Source organism: Buteo buteo, chromosome 11, assembly GCF_964188355.1.
Source record: "Buteo buteo chromosome 11, bButBut1.hap1.1, whole genome shotgun sequence".
In the NCBI taxonomy this organism is placed as follows: Eukaryota; Metazoa; Chordata; class Aves; order Accipitriformes; family Accipitridae; genus Buteo; species Buteo buteo.
Genome location: NC_134181.1, coordinates 15,831,600 through 15,838,298, shown reverse-complemented (window position 1 = coordinate 15,838,298; position 6,699 = coordinate 15,831,600). Strand labels below are relative to the sequence as shown.

The 6,699-nt window shown below is 40.1% G+C and overlaps 1 long non-coding RNA gene across 1 annotated transcript in view; it reads right to left on the bottom strand.

The window, feature by feature from the left end:
- Window positions 1-3,515: 3,515 nt before the first annotated feature.
- Window positions 3,516-6,699, bottom strand: part of LOC142036715 (uncharacterized) — a 265,893-nt gene continuing 262,709 nt past the window's right edge. The window contains exon 4 of the long non-coding RNA XR_012652209.1: window positions 3,516-3,541. This is a non-coding gene — a long non-coding RNA (uncharacterized LOC142036715). The remainder of the gene's footprint in view (window positions 3,542-6,699) is intronic.

Sequence of the window (6,699 nt, the reverse complement as noted above, 5' to 3'; positions counted from 1 at the left end):
AAATTTCAGCTGGATGACTGCATAAGGGGGTTTGCAAAACTGCCAGTAATTTTTTATATTCAGAGTTAAATAGAGCAATAAGATGGAATTTAAGCTTTAGTGCAATGGATTGCGGCTCTTCAGTCAATCAAATTATAGTTCAATCAGTTCATTTTAATCACTTCTCTGGAGAGAAGTAAACCCCTATGTTGAAGAATATGCAGCAATTTTATTGATGGAAAGTTTAATTGTTTCATTTTTCCTTACTGTCTGTAACACACTAGACTTTTAATCAGTGGGAACTGAAGTTATAATGAAGTAAAGTCCACTTTCCACAGTTCACAACTAGCTGAAAATAATTGGGTTGAGACTCCCATCCAGACAGTGTAATGCCTCTGGCATTTTCCTGAAAACTACACTTAATTGCTTTGCTGATGTTGTTAAGTGGTCCTGAGGGGGATGAAGTAGTAAAGCTGCCCACATATGCAGGGAAACAATACACAAAAAATGCCTTACAAGATCCTTAAAGGAGGACCAACTAGTGACGAGAAGACAATCTATGGCGCTTTTTTTCCCTTTTCTATACCAGAGAGAACACACAGGAGAGGCTGATAAAATAAACTGTGGAAATTCTATAAACACTAACAGTATTGTTATTTAAGGGCTGAAAGCTTGGGACTAGAAAATGTGAAGGCAGACCTCTTGCAATCAAACCTGCAGCTTAAGGCTAGCCCAACTCACTTGGCATTTTTATGCTGACGGCCAGTTAGCATGCTGCCTGTCTTCAGCACCTTGGGCTGAGGAACAGATGTACTCTTGTCGTCAGGGAGGGAGGACAGCTTGCTCTCTGTGCTCTGAAGGGACAGGACGTGAGCCAGTTATGATAAACTGAAAGCCTTGTCCAGGCATCAGTGGGACCAGCAAGTGTACCCCATTAGGCTATAAATGTAGCCAGAGAAGGAATAACACTTTGGAATTTCTCCTTATTTAGTGCATTCATGGGAAATCCTCTTCAGTTGAATGGTGGTTGTTTAAAATGATGAATTAGCTGCTAGCCTCAAGGATATTCTGATGCAGAAATATGTTAGTTATTTAATAGAGAAGAATATTTATTTAGGACACATGAATTAGGTAGTGCCCATGAACTTGAGTTCAGGGTTGGAGCTGGAGCTGTTTTGGGGAAGCGAGGACAACAGGGCTAATTTAGCTTTAAGCAAGTGGGTTTTGGTTGGTTTTTTTTCATGTTTATTTACATGTGCAGGCACAGTAAAGTCTCTCTCTCTCTCTCAACAGCCTGACCTTCCTCAGCTGGTATCCATGCAAACTTCAGTATGGCCTTTGCTTATTTTATTCTTGCTTTTGCAGGCTCCAAGATGAACAACTACCCCCTGATGACTTTCTAGAAGGGAAGGTAGGCAGAATTTAGGCACCAGAGTCTAAAGCTGAAATCTTAAAAGCTCCCTTTTCCCTTAACCCTATAGCTGACCCTGGGGCCCCCTCAAGAGCTTCCAAGTTGGTACCTCGATTTTTGGCCAACAGAGCTCTCCCAGCACCTGAAGTGATGCTTTTTCTGCTGCAACATGCTGAAGTCTAGATGGGACTTGAGTACCCTGGCATGTAGCCCCACTTTAGCTTGACCAATCCCCATATTAATAAGCTTTAACACCTATTTCTCCTATGGCAAAATAGTAACCTCCTGTGTGCTGGGACCGCCAACCATATGTCAAGGAGATCAAGCTGTCAGTTTTGAGAATAGCACTGGGAGTAGCCCATTGTGTCTAATTTACTCTGCTTGCCTGCCTCTGGGAGAACAGCTCAGCAGCAGCAGTGGTTGTGCTCTGCTGTTCCTGGGGTTCCTTTGTGAGGTGAGTAACGTGGTATGGAATGGTTCTGACAAATGCAGCAAAAGAGGACTATGTTGTGACAACTGATGGGAGACTCTGCTTGGGTTTTGTACTCTTACTGATGCTGAAAGACTGCAGGAACCAGGGCAAATCTTCACTGTGGAAGAAGAAAACAACCTGATGTGGCTGGCTGAAATTTACCGCTGTGTAGTCTGGCTGTTTTAGAGGGTACTCTTCCCTCTTTTAGGGGGTCCTCTCCCTGACCCTTCTTTTGGAGACAGGGTCCCTATCCCAGCAGGAGGAGTGCTTCCTGGAACTGTAATGCAGTAGTGTGCAGCATGGCTGGCCAGCTGGACCTCGTTTCTAAGCAGACCTGCTTGCTGGGTCTCGCACACTTTAAAGTCTTACCCTGGATCTGAATGGAAACAAGAGGGAGTGAATGATTTGACACACACTCTCTTGATTTGACATACTGTATGGTTATAGCATGGTGTGTCTGCCAGGAGAAATCCAAAAGATGCGTTCCAGTACAGGCACAAATCAACTGATAAACTGTTCACGTGGAAAGATATAATTTGCATGGTTGTCATCAAAGCCAGTGTATGTATTCATTAGTGGAAGCATGTCAGATGCCATATGTCAGTAATATGCCTTTGATATGTTGGTGTCTGAATCATTTTTTTAACAGCTGAATGGTGTATGTTTAAATGTAAACATCTGTTCTATGTTTGTACTGTCTGTATTTTTTATTTCTATATTTTCTCTTGACTAAGAGCTTGATTCAAACCCAGGAAAATTGTGGGATTCATCCTATTTTTAAAGAAGTGCAGTTTTTGTAGTATGTGGCCAATGTGTATATTTTCATAGACGAGAAGGGGATTTAGAAGAGAATTTTTTCCCTTTTGGTAATTAGAACAAACTCAATTTTCAGGCAAAATAAAAATTTGGTTTCACTAGAAGTTTGTTAAATGAAAAGATTCTTGTTTTAGTGTTGGGCAGGTTCTGTAATGTATGGATTTACTGAAAAGCAATCCATGTAAGAGCAGTGTGTTAAACAATGATGACAGTAAATTGGTTTTATCCAGAAACTTTTCTGATGCAGTTAAAGAACGCGCAGTGTAATGAATGACTTAATAAAGGAATGAAATAATACACTATGTTTGTTAGGCTATTTATTACACATGGGTGAAACTGAAAACCAGTATCACAATGAAGGGATTCAAAAGCAGTTATTGCAACTCAACATTCAAATGAGACACTGGAACACCATTTGGGATGCTACAACCAGCCTAAAAGGCACAGTTTGGTCAAAAGTAATGAACAGTATCTTAGTATTACAGCAAAATGACAAGAAACATTATGAACCAACTGGGAATACCTGGAGGGCCTAGAGATGAGTGTCTAATGCTGAAGTACAGGAGGTGCTTCAGAAACATTGCAAAATGAGCAACTGTGTTGGACTTACCAGTGTGGTGGCAGGAAGAGGCTCCAGAAAGAAGCAACCAGACCAGCAAGTTGTGTACTAATGGAGTTACAAGTACTTCTCAGTAAGTGCTTCAGCTAAGCAGACAATCTTTCTCCTGTGAGTGTCCCACAACTGCTGGTTTCTACCTTTTGATAAGAACTCACCTGATGTAGCAGTGAGTAACAAATGACAACTCTTGGTGGACTTACCGCAGTCTGGTCCTTGTATGTTGTTTGTATGGCTTGGCTCAGGCCTTAAAAAAAAAACAACCAAACAGCCATCACATATAACATAAGAAAAATCTGTCTAAATCCCAAAGATTCACAGCATTGTCACAGGATCATAGCATTTCATAGGCATGGCTTAAAACAAATCAAACCATGAAAAGCTGAGTGCTGTTGGAGCCACCAGCTAGTTAGTAAAAAATGACCAAAGTAGCCCAAACTGCACCTGCTGCAATGAATGGCAAAGCCGATGCCCGGGCAATAGGAGGCCAGCCAGGCCGAGGTGCCTCGGAATCAGTGCCATCTTGTGGCACTTCGTGATACTAAAAAAAACCCTGAGCTACAGTAACTGCAAATGTCCTCAGAATCAACCACAGTTCAAAAAAATTGCATGTGGTAAATGATATAACCCACAGTAAGAATATGTAAATTTGGCCATAACTTCTGCAGTTGTGCATGGAGTGGCTCACAGCACCTGAATGATTAATGAGGCAAATGCTTACCGATTATGGATCGCTGAAGGTGCACAGTGAGTTGCATGTAATTATAAATCCTGAGAACAGATGGAAAATTTTGCAACACCAAAAGCCTGCTCCTTATTAGCCGTGTCCTGCTCTGTGCAAGCCAAGGAGTCAGGCCGCACAGCTGCCAGGCTGGGGCAGGGCTGAACGGAGGGCAGGTGCCTGCCTGGGCTGTGCTGGCTGCAGTACCATCAACGTGGGACCTGGGAGCCGCAGGGCAGGTGCTGGCTGCTTTCATGAGAGCGTTGCACCTGCATTTAGTGTGCTGCTAGCTGCAGACACTTGGGAGTCAAGGCAGACTTGTGCTTGAAACAAAACAAACAAGCATGCCCCCAAAGCACCCACCCGCAAGTAACCCCTGTGAGAGCAGCACAAGCTTGCTTTTCAGACTTGGGCTGCCTCTGCATCACTTTTACACAGGGTCAAACACTTCACTCCAGATCTTTGACACCCATTCTTGGCACCAGCCTTAGCCTGGGCCCATGGAGGCAGCTGCTATTGCTGACAGTTTAAAAATAAGAACTCCTAACACCTATCCACACAAACCATATGAAGTATAAATAAGTAAACATATAATGTAACATGATACACACACAATATTTACCTACTATATAAAAAACATACAAAACAAATACTATATAAAGTATTAATATATGACTACATATATAAAAGGTAAATACATAAAATAGGCATATAAATATATAGCATATATTATACAAGTATAAATTATATAAATACAAATAATGTAATAAATATATAAGTTATAATACATAATTAGATAGTATGTGTATGTGTGTGTATATATATATATTTCTTTAAAAAAAAGATGCTCTTCCCTAATAACGACTGCTGCAATATTGGAAGAGGACACATATTGCATAAAAAGGAAGGAAATAATAGCAACTTGGAAGAGAGTTAAAAGAGATCTTTGAGGCACGTTCATAGTCAGCTTGGTAGGCTAGCTGGTACACCAGGGAGACATTACTTCTTCACTGCATCAAAGGATGCCAAAGGAAGGCAGACCCGTGCATGCTTGTAGGTAACGCGACAGCTCACTAACACCTTTAACTCTTCCTTGTCTCACTACCTGCTTTGAGGCTGTTCAAGCAACCCAGGCCATTTCCCACAAAGGCTTTTTTGGGAGTGGTTATGGCATAGTAACAAAGTTATAGTCTTATTTGTGCTTTTAACTGTCTCCACTTCTGTCAACTATTCAAAGATTTTTCTTCTTTCAGTGACCCTTAAATTCTTGTAGTTTATAATTCTTGGATTAAAACCAGATTTAATTTTTTTTAAGGAAAATGCAATGTTGTTTTATCAAACCTGAAAAGGAAATCACGTTCACGCTACACACATTCCACTCAAGGACTTAAGCCTTGATGTTCATCTAGTATAATTTTAGTACTTAAACAGCAGGCCTTTCTCAGAGATTATTGCTTTGCTGGGAAGTAGTTAGGTACGATTGCCAAGTACAGTTGTGGTGGATTTGCTTTACGTTTATTGCAGGGCACTGAATCATGTTATAATCTCTTTTTTTGAGGACAGTAGAAATGCTATGATTTCAGAAAGCCAAGAATTTTAGTACATACAAGGAGCACTTGTATAAATTAAAAACTGATTTTCCCATGTTAATTTGATCACAATTAAATAAAAAAACCCAAAGCATAAGATATTGCATTGTCCTGAACTATCATGGTGGTTTGTTACACATATGACTATTAGATTTGCTCCAACTTGAACAAGGCAGTTCTTAAGTTCTATTTTCCAAACTAGGCAAACTGTGCTTTTATCTTATATGAGGGTAAGCTGCAATATTAAACACAAAGTAATCTTACAAATAGTTTGAAGTCAATATTAAAAATACAACATAATTGATTGCAATTGCTTCTTTTTCTAAGAAGGATGAAAGCAAATAATATTTCTTTCAAGTGTCTGTAATTTTCAAAACTTTGTATAGCCTTCTCTCTGCTGAACTCTCATTGTAAATCTATAATTTAGCTATCTAACTATTGCCTCTCTGATATGCTGGAAATGAAATTTGCTTTTTGTGACTAAGATTTATTTTTTCTTACTCATTTCCTGTCCCAGTAGCAAGTTTTGAGTTTTCTTTTTGGACGGGCTTGATTTTGTTCTATTTTTGCATATAAAAATTCCCAATATGCCATCTGAGAGGGGATGACACCAGCCTGGATTCCCACTACCTTTCTCTGGCAGAGGTATGCTTAAGCATTACTTTATTGCTTATTAGAGGGCCTGATGTAGCTGCAGTGTGATTGGGAAGAGACCTTCTTCTTATGTAGCCATAAAATAGCCACAGCCTCTTTCCATCATGTAACTGGGGGATTATGCACCCTGCAATAAGCTCAGAAGGAACAGAAGCAGAAAATACTGTGTTTGAATCCCATTCAAGATTTGAATATCAGAGATACCCAAACACTAGTGTTCTCAGCACTGCCTTTCATTTTCAAAAATACAATGCAGATGAGAGCTCACAAGTTCAAGCATTTTTCATTGTAGAGTTTGGGCTCTAGCTTTTGGAGAGACCTTGGTTTTGTAACATCCCAAATTATAAGGCAGTCAAAAATAACACTCTGGCTTAACTCTTCTAACGCAACATTTTCTCCCATTTCTTCACCTCTCCTCACAAAAAGTCCTGTTTTGCTTAT